Raw genomic sequence first — 16,210 nt, 5'->3', positions numbered from 1 at the left:
GCTTCCTGACCTGCATACAGATTTCTCAAGAGGCAGGTTAGGTGGTCTGATATTCCCATCTCTTTCAGAATTTTCCACAGTTTACTGTGATCCATACAGTCAAAGGCTTTGGCATAGTCAAAAAGCAGAAATAGATGTTTTCCTGGAACTCTCTTGCTTTTTCCATGGTCCAACGGATGTTGACAATTTGATCTCTGGTTCCTTACCCCTCTCCAAATCAGAAATATATGAAGAATAAAAGAAGAGTTCTCCTGCCTCCATTCCCACTCCACCACTGACAAACTTTATATGTTACAGGTAAGAGATGGTGGCGGCTTAGGAGTGTGATCAGCGCTGTGAGAAAACTAAGAAACCCCGCCTCCTGCCCTGACAACCGTCTGCCCCCTCTGGGCTACGGCAAAAGGGTGAAGGCAAAGAAAAAGAAAATAACACTCTTATTTGCAGAAATTTTACCTCCAGATGGGACACTCTGGTTAACCTAAACAGAATATGCGGTTGGTGGTAGGGACCTAGGGGGTCCTCCCTGGCACAAAACCTAAAGTGGATTTCACTTCATTTTCTGAGGTGAGAGTGAGCTGAGTCGATCGAAGGAGAGGAGCAGAGAGAAATCGAGAGGGATGAGCACCCACAGGAGTCAACCATATTGGAGTCTCCTCAGGGCCTCAGAAGAACTGTCCTGAGCTCATGGGTGGGACGTATGGAGGTAAAGGAGCATATCCCGTTCTCTGGCGATGGAGGCCAGGTGGCTCCTGAGGGGTTCCATGGTGTAATGGTGAGCACTCTGGACTCTGAATCCAGCGATCCGAGTTCAAATCTCGGTGGGACCTTTCTACCTAGTTAGAAGAGGAACACTTTTTACTCCCCTAATCGGACCCACCCGAGGTCTCCCGAGACCCTCAGCGGCGTGGTTCACACGGACACGGTGGACAGGTGTGGGACCGACCTGGGGCGTCCTCGCTGGACCCGGGCAGCTCTGCCCATCTCTGCCCTCCAAGCCCCGGCCAGGGGCGCAGCGGCCCAGCCACTACCGCCCCCTTCTTGGGTCCCCTGAGCCTCTGGAGTAAAAGGCAGAGGCTGAGTCCACAGAGTCCTTCTCCGCGAGGGGGCTTCCCACTGCGCGTCTTGTAACTGCACGGTTGTCCTTGAGAGTAAATGGTTGCGGGGATGAGCTGCCATGTCAGATATTCACATATTAGATGATATCGAAAAACATTTACCCCCATGTTGAAAGGGGAATATAAGTAACTATGATTTCTATAACTAAAAGACTTAATCTTCATCGGAAAAATATATCGTATATTTAAATTTCTGTGGCACATAATTTTGAATTTTATAAATGGAAATATTTTTTGGAATTAGAGTTTGCTTATGGGAAACAAAGCAATACAGGACATTTAGGCACTTCTTTCATTAGGATTTTGAATAGAAAATAAATGCAAGACTTCTACAATCTAGAATAGTATGACACCAATATTTTCCACATTTTTAGAAAATCTGAAAGTCAACATGAAGTAGTTTTTAGACCAAAATTATTAAAGCTGGGTAAGGCATACCAGGAGTCATCTCTGAGAATATGACAGGACAAATATTTTCTATACAATTATACATCAATTATTAGAATTATCTAGAGTGTTAAAAGTATTCAAGATTCATCCTTACTATCAATTTGAAATTTTTTCTTGTACGTAGCCTGGAGAGCACTCATTTATCTAAAGCTAAACGTTTTTTATATTCCTGAGTTACATTTCAGGAAAACAGAAAGTTCAAGGGAAAAAAAAAAAAAACCCACATGGGTTGTATTCACTGAGATAGAAAAGGTGGTTCACTACCGCACTTTGGAGAGAGGGAGAGTGGAATATGTGTGGTAAAGCTGGATGCCTCTGTGCTTGAATTTGGACTGGACCTGGGACTGGGTCAAGGCCAGAAGAACACAAGACTAAGCATTATTATCTTGGGGCTTAGACCCACCTGACAGTGTTGTAGCCATGCGTTCCGGGATACAAACTCACTCAGATGGACAATGCAGATAGTGGAATGCAGTTTATTACACCGGCGGGCCCAAGGCAGAGTCTCCTCTTAGCCAAGGACCCCGACCAGCATTTGTGAAAATCTTTTATACCCCATGTGTACGTGTCTGAACCCACCACTCCAAATTCCTTGAGACTTACATAACCCAAGGAAAATACAATCCGAATAACCCCATCACTCACGTGCTATGTGCTCATGTGCTCAAACAGTCGAACAATTAGCCAATAATCAATAAACCCAAGGTTACACTCTGATTGATACAGAAAAATTTATGGCCTGTCTGGAGGAAGGGGTGATTAGTATATGTTTTCTCTTAGGTGGTGAGTAACCTAGATCCAATCTTCAAGGTTCCCCTGTCTGGAGGGGGTCTTATCCTTCTGTTGTTGTTTTCATAGGCACTAAACACAGAGTTCAGAGTCCATTGGAAAGGTGGCCGAGCATGATCAGCATGAACAGGCCTAAGAGGGAGTCCAGGCCCTATGAATTCCTTCTTCAAGAGCACCCACACAACAGTCCTAGAAAGCTCTTGAGGATACTCCCTCTCCCTTGGACACGTTCCCATCTGGTTCTCTATTCCACCAGCCACAGGGAAGGACTTTTCACCTCTGTGTCCTTGCAGAACCCTTTATGATCCCTGCAGGACACAGGGAGCCAGGCAAGAGTGGAGGGGGCAGCTGCACTGACCTGATGGGTTTCCAGCAAAGTAGCAGGAAAATCCCATAGAAAGAGGAGCCTTACTGGCTACAGTTCATGGGGTTGGAAAGAGTCAGACATGACTGAGCCAGTGGGGGTGAGGACGAGGTGGTTCCACCAATGAGATGATCAAAACACCACTGACTGCCCACCAAAGCAACCTGCAAGAGGCCAGAGGGCAGCCAGTGCTGCAGAGGGCAGAGGATGAAAGCCTAGACCATCCTCCAAGCACAGGGCATGACAGGCCTGCCTGCACTTGGAAATCAGCTGAATAAAACACCATCTAGGATATTCTTTTTAAAAGTCTCTCAGTAGGGGCATTGCTGGTTCAGTGGTAGAATTCTCGCCTATCACGTGGGAGACCCAGTTTGATTTCTGGTCAATGCATTGTGGTCATGTTTGTTTTGGGCTTCCTTGGTGGCTCAGATGGTAAAGAATCTGCCTGCAATACAGGAGACCTGGGTTGGGAAGATCCCCTGGAGAAGGAAATGACAACCCACTCCAGTAGTCTTGCCTGGAGAATCCTATGGACAGAGGAGCATGGTGAGCTACAGTCCAAAGGGATCTCAAAAAGTCCGACATGACTGAGCAACTAACACACATACCCTCTCTACATCCAAAAGAGACCAAATTCCAGGTTCCTGAAGGGCCAAGAGGGCCCTCTTCTGGACGGCCAAGCTGTTCCTGTCCTTGGAAGACAGGTCCCACAGAAGATAGCTTTGAGAGGGACACCAAAGTAAAGGAACGATCCTGAGATGTTGGCATGTTATTATCAAGTGATGTCATAACTCTTACATAAGGAAAGAATATGATGTTAACTGGTTTGGTCCCTTCTCTTTGAATGGAAACTCTGTTAAGTAAAACTGGGTTTACCATGCCAGGAGGAAAAAGTGGAGGCCAGAGCTGGCCAGCCCAGGCTGTTCACGGCATCTCAGATCCAACAGCCAGCCTGAGGTCAAGGAACCTGAGGCCTGGACTCAGCGGCATTTACAAACTCTGTGCAGAAATGTTCTGCACTGGACCTTTAAGCAAAATACAGTTCCGATCTGGGCGGGAAGAGAGTGACTCGTGTGCGTGCAGACGCTGGAAGAAAGAAAGTTTTCCCTGACCGGGAATCGAACTCTGGCCGCGGCGGTGAGAGCGCCGAATCCTTGCCACTCACTAGACCACCAAGGAACTGTAGAGAAGAGGTTATTTCGCTTCTTCAGGAGAAAGATGAGTGTAAGAATCGTCAGAAAGCAGTGTAATCGTCAGAATACCTCAGCGGCCTACTGCTGAGCCTGCTGCCTAACCCCGTGCCTTTCGCCTTTGCCGATGCAAATGCAAATCTCCGCGGTTGGGTGGTGGGGGTAGGGGAGAGCAAGCTGTTTCCGCCCGGTTTCGGAGCAGGGACCTTTCGCGTGTGAGGCGAACGTGATAACCACTCAGGAACGCGTCAACCTCCGTTACTTAACACTGTATCCATGAAATCCCGGATGCTGCCACCAGCATCCAGACCACCAAATTGTAACACTCAAACAGGAACCTTGAAGCCCTGCTTTAGGGTTCCTCATCTCCCCTCAAGAGAGGACCCTCGGGCCCCCATAGGCTGCATTCGGGGTCCCGCACCCAACGTAGAGGCCTCAAACCCTTAACTCCGCACCCGAGCTCAGGGGTCGCCCCAGCCGATTGCCGAGCTCCCGGAAGCCGCAGGAGGCGGGGACGGTGGGTGCGTCCTAGGCCAGGAGACTCCGCTGCCCAGCGGTGTGGAGGCCGCCCCTCCCGCGCCGCGGGCCCGCGCCTCGGTGGCCCTCGTCGTGGCGCAGGCGGTCAGCATTCTGGGGTCTCAGGAACGGTCGACGCTTCCAATCCCCCGGGACCCGCCCTCTCCGCTGCCCCTTTGTCCCTGACTCCTGTGCTCTTTCTCTGCATGCCGGCTCGCCGCTGCACTTTCTGGTGTTCTCCTGGCGAAAAGGAGTCTCTTTGGTGGTCTCTAAAATGTCACCCCACTGTCCCTGGGTGGTCTCAAGCCACCAACCTTTACGGTTAACAGCCGAACGCGCTAACCGATTGCGCTACGGAGACAGCAGTACCGGCCATTCCTGGAGTCTTTGGAGTGGACACTTCTTCCTAGGATAAGACCCCTGCCCCTACGGAAACGGTGCCATTTCCGTGCCTTCTACCGACCACAGATGCCAGAGCCCCCAGAGATACCAGGGGCCAGGGCTCCAATCCTGCGGGCTTGAACCGAAATAGATCCACGGACAGCTGAACACAGGTGGGCTCCCGTGATGGCTCTTCCCACTTCCTCGCCTACACCCAACGAGTGAGAGTTTGCCCACGCTGGCATAGGCCTCCGGGGCTGTGCTTAGGTCTCCTGTGTCCACCAGGGGATTTCCACCAGAGTGGGCTTCCCTGGGGCTCAGACGGTAAGAATTCGCCTGCAGTGCAGCACACCCGCGTTCAATCCTTGGTTTGGGACTATCCCCTGGAGGACGGCGTGCAACCCACTCCAGGTTTTTGCCTGAAGAATCCTCATGGACGAGGAGCCTGGCGGGCTAAGTCCATGGCGTGGCAAAGAGTCGGACAGGACTTAGAGATTAAGCACTGAGGTCGTTCTGTGTCGCATGCCGGTGACAGAGTCGGGCACTCACTTGGGATGCTCTAGGACTTGGATGAATACATTGTGGTCTTTAGCCCTCGTCCCATGAAGAACGTTTAGAATGGAAATACAGAAAAGTTTTTGAAGTGAACGGTTCTTTTTTAAAAGCCTTTATCCCAGTTTTTGGAATCTGCAGCATCCAGTGGGGTGAGCAATGGAAAGGCCCCCGGAGCAGCCCCAGCTGAGTGGAGCTCCCACATTCCAGCCTGGGTAGCCTGCGTTCTGTGAGGTCCACCTGGGAGCGGGAAAGGGTGAAAACCAAGCTGGGAAGGCTGGTTTGGGAGGAAGGCATTGAGACCTCCCAGGAGGCTTGGGCAGGAATCCTTAGAGCTGAACATTGCTTCAGTCTGGTAGCAGAGTGGGAAAGGAGGGAAAGGGCTGGTGCAGGCAAGAATCAAGGAGGCCTAAAGAGAGGGGAGGAAGGAGAGAATAAAAGAATTTGTGCTTCTACCCTTCCCCCCTCCCTCTCTTGCCTTCTCTCTTCTTGGTCTTCTTCCCATCCCTACAACTGAGAAATCTTGATACACCCACTTCTGAGAAGAGAGACCCAACTATCTGTGCTCGGGTGCACAAATTCTGGGTTGTAAAAATAGTTCTGTCCTTACGTGGCCTTAGACAAATAAAGAAAATTTCTTGTGCCTCCCTTCTTTCTGTTTTAAAATGGGAGGAATGAAAGCATTTGTTGTCAGATGTGCCTGGGTTTAGAAACTACTGAATGAATCATGTTATCAGCTGTGAAATCATTTTGTGTCACTATTCTCAGAATCTTTTGACAAACTCTACCCTTATATATTTTACCTTAAATTAACTTGATACTTCTAGAAATTTCTGTAAACGGAATCAAGACAAAGGCTCCCGTGATTGCTCTTGCAGTTTGCTCCGTGAGTGTTCTTGAAGTTTGCTCAGATGTAGCTGGACCACCCTTCATTGCCAGTTCTCTGCTTGCAGATCAGGACTTATGTGCAGGCTGGAGGAAATGGGAAGAACAAACATCTTTACCCATCCCAGTTCTAACCTCACCTGATTCTGTCCTTGGTCCTTGTGAGAGCCTGGTTCTCCAGGTTTCCTGGCCATTCTGTGATCTCTCAACATCCTTTCTATGGATTTATTTTCTTCCTATATGAGTCAGAGTCCATTTCAGGTACTTGTGCCCATAAACCTTGAGCTTTCTTCAATTTTCCTGGAGGAGTACTTTGTCTTATTACCACTCAACATCTTGATTTTCAAAAAGAAGTTTCATCTTTTCACTCTGGAGCTATGAACTTCCTCCTCATAATAAGAGCTTCCCCTTTGCCTCCTTCCTCCTTGAGTCAATCTCTCTGTCCAGTCTTGGAACAAAATACATCTCCAGGCAATACTAGCCATCTTTCTGTTTTTTGGCCAGCCAAAAACTAGTGCTACTTTTTCCTGTTCTGCGTATTGGACTAGGGAGGAAACAGTTTTAGGATATAATGAAGAACTAAAGATTATTCTGAGCCCTGATAGGATTTATACCTATTATACATGCAAATACTTCATGTGGTGGTATTTTGGGTATATAAATACTGTCTGTACTGTAAGACAACTTGGATGTGCATCCTCTATGATTCAGCAATCAGTGCTCTTGGGTACCTCGATATTTGTATGCCTTTTTTTAAACTGAAATTTCTGGGTTTGATATGTTAAGAAATGGGAGAGAAACTGACTTCACTAACCTGACCAAAATGTCTCTGAGTGCCTAAGTGTTTGTTAGAGCCCTGTCTCATGTTCTCCATGACATGCGGTTGATCTTCAGTCACCCCAGGTGAATTTGGGTCTTCCCTAGTGGCTCAGCAGGTAAAGAATCTGCCTGCAATGCAAGAGACCCAGGTTAAATCCCTGGGTTGGGAAGATCCCTTGGAGAAGGGAATGGCCACCCACTCCAGTATTCTTGCCTGAAGAATCTCTTGGACAGAGGAAGCTGGCATGCTCCAGTCCATGGGGTCACAAAGTAAGACAAGACTGAGCGAGGTTCATTTCACTTCTAGGTGAGTATAGCTGGTTTCTCTGAGTGTTTGATATAAATGGTTATTTTTACTTATATTGCAAATCTAACAAATATACACTTGATATGAGAAAAACTTACCCCTCCCAAATCAGAAATGTATGAAGAAAAGGAGAGTTCTCTTGCCTCCATTCCCACTTCACTGCTGACACACTTTGCATGTTACAGATAAGAGGTGATGGCGGCGGCTTTGGAGTGTAATCTGTACTATGGGAAAACTAAGGGACCCAGGAAATCCCACCTCCTGCCCTGACAACCATCTGCCCTCTTGGAGCAAGGAGAAAAGGGTGAAGGCAAGGAAAAGGCGAGTAACACTCTTATTTGCAGAAATTTTACCTCGAGATGGGACACTCTGCTTAACCAAGGCAGAATATGTGGTTCATGATGGAGAGCTAGGGGGCTCTTCCCTGGCACAAAACCGGAAGTGGATTTTACCTCATTTTCTGAGGTGAGAGTGAACTGAGCCTATCAAAGGAGAGGAGCAGAAAGAAAGCAAAAGGGATGTGCACCTAGGCAGGTCAACTGTGTTCAAGTCTTGGGAGTAGGAAGGGGACATACAGAGGCTGAAGAAGCAGATACCCTTTCCCTGGCAGTGGAGAGAAGGTAGCTGCCAAAGAGGTTCCATGGTGTAATGGAACCTCTGGATCCTACGATCCGAGTTCAGATCTCGTGGGACTTTTCTGTTTAATTAGAAAGGTTGTCCCTGTGAGTAAATGTTGACATGGAGGGGCTGCGATGTCGCTAACCAGCCGGGAATCCCAACAGCTTTCGGGTCGAGGGTTCCAGACCTGAATGGGAAGAACTGTCTTATTCAAGTTCTCTATTCTTTCGAATTTTTATCGGCCCTGTCCCAGTTTGTTATGATTTTATTCAGAGTTTCTCACCCTTAAGTCTCTGTTGGACAGGCAAAGCCACTGTTCAGTCAAGATTCGAACCTTCACTCATTGAAATCCCGTCCTTTGGTCCCAAGCTCAGCCCGAAAGAGGAGCGCGGGTCACGGATTCCCGCGTCTGAGGAGACCCCAGGTCCCTGACCCACGGCCGCCCGGCCAGGCTGCTCCGGGCCGAAGAGGAGACGAGCCGCTGGGACTCCGGAGCCGGGGGCTGGGTTCCTTTCGTCCTGCCGCGACTCTGCTCCACCGAGATGTCTCACGACATGAGCGGATGGAAACACTTGTGTCCTCTACTGCTCGGGAGAAAAACATGGATGAGGCCCGTGATGGACTGGACTAACTAGTTACAATTTTCCCTTCGCGGTGCTAAGAAGCATCACTCTCATAATTTGGAACTTTCAGCGGTTACAAAGGACTCAATGACGCAGCTGTCTTTGTAGGACAGGAAAAGAAAGGTGTGAGGCTGGTGAAAAGATCCGAGGAAAGGCAGAGATCAGGAGGGAACACAGGATGAGCCAGAAGGGAGAAAGGGATTGGAAGGGAGAGGAGTGGGCGGTCACTGGGCTGGGGCGACCACAGCACCTCACTCAGGAGTAGCTCCCACCCTTTACTGAAGTGTGCCAGGACCCGATTCACCGGAAATCGCAAAGCTGCTGGCATGGCACTTGTTCTGGCAAAGTTCCCTTTGTGGTACCGTGTGGAGCGGTGAGGTGGGCTGTGTGGGTCTGCAGGTGAGTGGAAGTCCTGGCTGTTGCCTTGGAGACTGGCGGGGAGGGAAACACACACATTCCACTTTCCCCTTTGCAGGCCGGTCTGCAGCGTCTGGGGTGGGAAACTGGAAAATCAGAAGGTCAATATTTATTTAGAGATAAGGAGATATATAGCCAAACAGTCAGTGAAAGGGGTTATCCCTGGATAAAAGGAACATGAGAAGGGATCAGGAGACTACTGTTTTGGGGCATGTGTAACTTTGTATTCAGTTCAGTTCAGTCGCTCATTCGTGTCCGACTATTTGCAACCCCGTGAATTGCAGCATGCCAGGCCTCCCTGTCCATCACCATCTCCCAAAGTTCACTCAGACTCACGGCCATCGAGTCCATGATGCCATCCAGCCATCTCATCCTCTGTCGTCCCCTTCTCCTCCTGCCCCCAATCCCTCCCAGCATCAGAGTCTTTTCCAATGAGTCAACTCTTTGCATGAGGTGGCCAAAGTACTGGAGTTTCAGCTTTAGCATCATTCCTTCCAAAGAACACCCAGGGCTGATCTCCTTCAGTATGGACTGGTTGGATCTCCTTGCAGTCCAAGGGACTCTCACAGTTCAAAAGCATCAATTCTTCAGAGCTCAGCCTTCTTCACAGTCCAACTCTCACATCCATACATGACCACAGAAAAACCATAGCCTTGACTAGATGGACCTTGGTCAGCAAAGTAATGTCTCTGCTTTTGAATATACTATCTAGGCTGGTCATAACTTTTCTTCCAAGGAGTAAGCGTCTTTTAATTTCAAGGCTACAGTCACCATCTGCACTGATTTTGGAGCCCAAAAAAATAAAGTCTGATACTCTTTCCACTGTTTCCCCATCTATTTCCCATGAAGTGATGGGACCGGATGCCATGATCTTCATTTTCTGAATGTTGAGCTTTAAGCCAACTGTTTCACTCTCCTCTTTCACTTTCATCAAGAGGCTTTTTAGCTCCTCTTCACTTTCTGCATATCTGAGGTTATTGATATTTCTCCTGGCAATCTTGATTCCAGCTTGTGTTTCTTCCAGTCCGGCGTTTCTCATGATGTACTCTGCATATAATTAAATAAGCAGGGTGACAATATACAGCCTTGACGTACTCCTTTTCCTATTTGGAACCAGTCTGTTGTTCTATGTCCTGTTCTAACTGTTGCTTCCTGACCTGCATACAGATTTCTCAAGAGGCAGGTTAGGTGGTCTGATATTCCCATCTCTCTCAGAATTTTCCACAGTTTATTGTGATCCACACAGTCAAAAGCTTTGGCATAATCAATAAAGCAGAAATAGATGTTTTTCTGGAACTCTCTTGGTTAAAAATGCTTGACAGAAATTTAAGCCTGGTTCCTCTGCCTTTTCTAAAACCAACTTGAACATCTGGAAGTTGACAGTTCACATATTGCTGAAGCCTGGCTTAGAGAATTTTGAGCATTAAACTTTGTATTACATATATGATATTTTCTAAAGTTCATTGCTTGTATTTTGAATTTAAATTTGTATGCAGTCATATGTATCACTTTTTAAAAATCCTGGGTCTTGTGTCATGTGTAGGGGAATATTTTTCAGTGTAAAACCATGATTTTTTTTTTTAAGTTTGGCATTCTTGAAGCAAGGAGTTGGACCATTATTGCTGTTTTGTTGAGCTGATCAGATTAGCTGATAAACTCAGATCCTTCCAGCCCAGGCAATTACTGCTGATCAAACAGGATTGCTTTACTCTCTCGGAGGCTCCACAGACACTGCAAGCCATCAGTAACTTAAATAAAACCACACCCAGACTTTATGCAGTGTTGTGCCAAAATGTAAGAGCTTACACTCAATGATGACATGCAAAGTGCCATGTGCCCAGGCATGGTCTACATGTTTTACATGGGTGCACTCATTTAATCCTTTCAACAGGCTTGTATCGTATCACCATCCTCATTTCATATATGAGAAAACTGAGACAGGGAGAGCTTACCGAACTTGTCCAATTTCTCATTCAGTGCGTAGCATCTGAAAGGAGGAATTTGATCTGAAGCCCACTTGGCTCCACAAGATATGCTGCCAATCAAAGAGAAACACAAGCAGTAAAAATGCTTGACAGAAATTTAAGCCTGAATATTTCTTTTGGTAAAACAACGAGGAGTCATGTAACAGCCATTAAACTGTACTAAATATTCTCATGACCCACTTGCCTCCCAAATATCTTTCTTATCCCAACAGCATGCATGCCTGCTAAGTCGCTTCAGTTGAGTCTGGCTCTTGTGACCCTATTGACTGTAGCCCCCCAGGCCCCTTGTCCATGAGATTCTCCAGGCAAGAATACTGGAGTGGGTTGCCATGTCCTCCTCCAGGGAATTCTCCCAATTTGGGGATCAAACCCATATGTCTTATGTCTCCTGCATTAACAGGCAGGTTCTTTACCACTAGCTCTACCTGTGAGCCCATTCCAACAGCAGTTCCCCCCAATTCTCCAACTTAAACACAATTCCTGCCAGAACTAGGTTTTCTCTCCCCTTTATCTTTTCCTCTCACCTACCCCATACGTCTTTCATAGCTCTTCTGTTCTTTCACTTCCAGGTCATTCATTGTCTAAATTAAAAAATGTTAAATACATATAAAGAAGTAAACAAGTAGTCATCCATAGTCCCAATTCCTGAAACTAACTACTATTAACATCTTTATGTATTTTTCTTCAAATCTATTTTTAAGTTATTTATATTTTTTGCAAAAATTTTATGGGCTTATTATATAAAATTCAAATGCTACAGAAAAAACAAATATGTAAAGTTTTGAAACCTCTTAAATTCAAAAATAACTTTTGTTAATGTAGGTAAATATTGATAGAGTTGTTTTCTTATATCAACAGAAAAGCATCTACATATGCTTTTATAAAATTGAGCTCTTACAGATTCTATTTCTATTTTAAAATATACCACTTAATAGTACATATATTTAATGGAAGAAAAACAAAAATGCAAAAATTAAGAAATAGTTGAACTTTCAAGCAAATTGTTTATCATAAAAGAGAGGTTTCTGTGGTGGCTGAAGCTGTGGTAATGGTTGAGGTGGAACCTTCACCACTCCTCAAGGATTTCATGGTGGATTGAGAGGAGGTCATGGAGGCAAGGAGCTTGCAGATTTTGAATATAGGAAAGACAACAAAGTAGCTGCATAGTTTACAAACAAGTCTTCGGAAATAGATGGATTTCTAGTTCTTCTTGGTCCTAAGAATTGGTTTCAGTCTTTGAGCAGAATGAAAAGAATTTGCTGTATATTTGTCATTAGCACTAGGTTGTTTGTTTGTTTTTCTGGTTAATTTCAAAGATACAATGCAGTTACCTTTGGAGGTTGGGAGAGGCTCATCTTAAAACATGAGCATTAAATATATCTGGTATAACAGAAGGTTAGGTAATTTCTTATGTATAGAACGCCAGTGGAAGTTGAAAGTATTTTTTCATCACTGAAAGGATCTATCTTATCACTAAATTGTATTTGGCAGTTGCTGCAAGTTGCCTGCAAATAGGACTGTGAAATTGGGAAAGGAATATGAAGGCAGTAAGTATATTGTCACCCTGTTTATTTAACTTATATGCAGAGTACACCATGCAAAGTGCCAGGCTGGATGAGTTACAAGTAGGAATCAAGACTGCCAGGAGAAATATCAGCAACCTCAGATATGCAGATGATATCACTCTAATGGCAGAAAGTGAAGAAGAATTAAAAAGCCTCTTGATGAAGGTGAAAGAGAGTGAAAGATCTGGCTTAAAAATCAACATAAAAAAACTAAGATCTGGAGAAGGAAATGGCAACCCACTCCAGTACTCTTGCCTGGAGAATCCCATGGAGGGAGGAGCCTGGTAGGCTACAGTCCATGGGGTCACAAAGAGTCGGACACGACTGAGCAACTTCACTTTCTTTCTTAAAAAAAAAAAACAACTAAGATCATGGCATCCTGTTTGCCATCTTTATGGCAAATAGATGGGGAAAAGGTGGAAGCAGAGAGAGTTTCTCTTCTTAGGCTTCAAAATGACTGTGGATGGTGACTGCAGCATGAAATTAGAAGATGCTTGCTTCTTAGAAGGAATGCTATGACAAATCTAGGCAGTGTATTAAAAAGCAAAGACATCACCTTGTCATCAAAGGTCCATATAGTCAAGGCTATGGTCTTTCCAGTAGTCATGTACAGATATAAGAGTTGGACCATAAAGAAGGCTGAGCGCTGCAAAATTGATGCTTTGGAACTGTGGTATTGGCGAAGACTCTTGAGAGTCTCTTGGACAGTATGGAGATTATACTAGTCAATCCTAAAGGAAATCAACCCTGAATACTCATTGGAAGGAATGATGCTGAAACTCCAATACTTTGGCTACCTGATGTGAAGAACTGACTCATTGGAAAAGACCCTGATGCTGGGAAAGTTTGAAGGCAGGAGGAGAGGAGAAGAGATCAACAGAGGATGAGATGGATAGATAGCATCACTGATTCAATGGACATGAACCTGGGCAAACTCTGGAAGATAGTGAGGGACAGGGAAGCCTGGCATGATGCAGTCCATGGGGTTGCAGAGTCAGACATGACTTAGCAACTGAACAACAACAGCAGGGCTGTGATGATACTGTGTTTTGAGCTACAGAAGGTTGTGTGTGTGTGTGGCGGAAGGGAGGTTAGTCTGTCTATATCTTTCTTTTTTAGAAATCCTGTAATATCCCTTTCGAGGCAGCTTATTTTGTCAATTAATTAGGGTGCTGGATGGTAAAGAATTTTGTCAGTCAACTATGTACATATAGTAAATATTCTTTCTTAGGTAAAGGTAACATTTTTATATAGTTGTAAAATTCCGTTTGGAAAAGACCCTAATGCTGGGAAGGATTGGGGGCAGGAGGAAAAAGGGACGACAGAGGATGAGATGGCTGGATGGTATCACCGACTCGATGGACATGGGTTTGGGTAGACTCTGGGAGTTGGTGATGGACAGGGAGGCCTGGCGTGCTGCGATTCATGGGATCACAAAGAGTCGGACACGACTGAGCGACTGAACTGAACTGACTGAAAATTCCAATATATTCTATTGCCAAAGAAACATTAAGAACTTTGCACAGCTGTATAAAAAGCAACTAACTTTTTAGAGACTAAACATTTTAGAGTTAGCAAAAAATAAAACAGAACCCTCTAAAGGCTAACAACAACAATAGACATTTAAACATAATTTAAGACATTAAGACTTGGAACGATTCTTATTACTTTAAAAAATTAATTTCTTAAGACATAATTTGAAAATAATGCATCCATTTCAAGTTTGATGACTTTTGACAAATCAATGTACCCATGGAACCACTACCCTGTTCAAGAAAAAAGAACTTCCCCACTACTCCAGAATGTCCTCCTGTGCCCCTTTGCAGTCAATCTCCCTATCACTCCCAGTCCCAGGTAATCAGTGATCTAGTTCCTGTCACTATGGACCAGTTTTGTCAGTTCCCAAAATTCACAGAGTATATACTTGTTCCTCACTCAGCATGATGCTTTTGAGAGCAATCCATATTATTGCCAAGTACCAGGAATTCATTTCATTTTATAGAAGAGTAATATTCCTTTGAGTGACTGTATCACAATTATATCCATTCATGATGGATATTTGAATGGTTTTCAACTGGGGGTTTAGGGGGCTTCCCTTGTGGCTCAGATGGTAAAGAATCTGCCTGCAGTGCAGGAGACCCAGGTTGAATCTCTGGGTCAGGAAGATCCCCTGGAGAGGGGAATGGCCTGGAGAAATACATGAACAGAGGAGCCTGGGGAGCTACAGTCCATGGGGTTGCAAAGAGTTGGACACTGACTGACTGACTAACGTGAACAAAGCTGCATAAAAGCAAACCCCTTTTGTGGGCATATATTTTATAAATTTCATTTAAAACTTTTAATTCTTTAATATGAATTTAGTTTGTGAAGGATGTTACATTCACAAATACAAAAATTATTCAAATGTCCAAAAGGCTGAAGTACAAGCTTATCTTTGTTTCCTATCAAGAACATATTTAAGGTCACACAGTATGCCAGGTGTATTATTAGATTATTTCATTTAATCTGCCCAACAACTTTATGAAGTACTTATTTTCATGTGAAAGTGAAAGTCCCTCAGTCATGTCTGACTCTTTGTGACCTCATGGACCATACAGACCATGGAATTCTCCAGGCCAGAATACTGGAGTGGGTAGCCATTCCCTTCTCCACAGGAATCTTCCCAACCACACTTGCAAAACTGGCCTATCAAATTGGAGTTGCCCAGGGTCAAACAGAAGGCAAATAGTAGCAAGTTCTGCCAACACCCCCCACACCCCCCTCCCCGCCCCCCACCAGATTGGGCTCCTAACCACAAACCCACCCTAACGTCATTGTAATAACCTCAACCAATATCCAAGCAGGCCCTAGTCATGGTGTTATTTCTTGATCGGCTTTTTTTGGTCAGAAACTCATCTATTGGGGGTGCAGAGGATAATAGCATGGACAGATTTCCTTGAGACTGAGGAAATCTGTTAGAAACTAAAAACCTATTTTCTAATCAGTAATGCACTGAAAGTTAACTTTGGTCTTGGTTCATATATTTCATATTTGAGCAAGGAAACTTCCCACTGTTGGGGATGAGTAGGATGTACAACTTTTACTTTCAATGACCTAGATACTCCATCTGCATATTGTGCTTTTTAATTAATTTCTTTGGACCTACCCTTAAGCATCATCCCACTCTCCACTCACACTCTCAGCACTCACTAGGATCTCAGAGGCTTCTGGGACTGAGCCGATCTATGAATGCCATCCCCGAGGTAGTCAGGAAGGGGCGACAGTCCTTTCCTCCATGCTCCTGTCTTTCCTGTTTGGCCCTAGTAGTTTCTATTTGCAAATGCTTTGTAGATCAGAACTGAGAGTGAAGGGACTGGCAAAAGAGGCCACATCTGCCATACTGGACCTGAGGTTTTCCTCTAAACTGTAGATCAATATTTTCAGATAGGGAAAAAACTAAGATTATATTTGAATTAAAAAAAAAAAAAAGCCCTGTAAAATTCTTATTGCCATTTAAGGAGAAGGGATGTTTAGGAAACTTCCTAATTTGCCAGTTACTGAAGCATGTCAGGTGCTCACTGGAAGCTTAGGAAAGAGAACTACTGCTTTCTGTCTAGGGAGGTAGTAAGAGAAAGCCTAAGAGAAAAGGTGAGGG

General features: G+C 45.2%; 1 non-coding gene across 1 annotated transcript; it reads left to right on the top strand.

The window, feature by feature from the left end:
- Window positions 1–755: 755 nt before the first annotated feature.
- Window positions 756–827, top strand: TRNAQ-CUG (transfer RNA glutamine (anticodon CUG)). Its single transcript has one exon. It is a non-coding gene; the product is annotated as a tRNA-Gln (tRNA).
- Window positions 828–16,210: the final 15,383 nt, after the last annotated feature.

The sequence above is a fragment of the Capricornis sumatraensis genome, chromosome 2, assembly GCF_032405125.1.
Source record: "Capricornis sumatraensis isolate serow.1 chromosome 2, serow.2, whole genome shotgun sequence".
Taxonomy (NCBI): Eukaryota; Metazoa; Chordata; class Mammalia; order Artiodactyla; family Bovidae; genus Capricornis; species Capricornis sumatraensis.
The sequence above is the reverse complement of the archived record's forward strand: the minus strand, read 5'-3'. Positions and strand labels throughout refer to the sequence as shown.